Raw genomic sequence first — 343 nt, 5'->3', positions numbered from 1 at the left:
TTTGCCTTTCTCTCCTCTGTCTTTGTAGGACGCAGATGCCGTGTTCAATTTGATTCTTTCTCTGGTGTATTACTTCTGTAACCTCATGCCACTGTCCAGAGGCTCCAGGTATGAAAACAATTGAAAAACCCAGTTTGGAGAACATTTATGGCTTCATGAGAATCAGGGATTTAAACTTTAGTCTATGAGTGGTATTTAAAAACTTGAAGAAGTCAGTTAGCAATGTATTCATTTAAAGGGGTCATATGATGCGATTTCGATTTTTCCTTTCTCTTTGGAGTGTTACAAGCTCTTGGTGCATAAAGAAGATCTGTAAAGTTGCAAAGACTAAAGTCTCAAATAC

Source organism: Sinocyclocheilus grahami, unplaced genomic scaffold (genome assembly GCF_001515645.1).
Source record: "Sinocyclocheilus grahami isolate Dianchi unplaced genomic scaffold, SAMN03320097.WGS_v1.1 scaffold6813.1, whole genome shotgun sequence".
Lineage (NCBI taxonomy): Eukaryota > Metazoa > Chordata > Actinopteri > Cypriniformes > Cyprinidae > Sinocyclocheilus > Sinocyclocheilus grahami.
The sequence above is the reverse complement of the archived record's forward strand: the minus strand, read 5'-3'. Positions refer to the sequence as shown.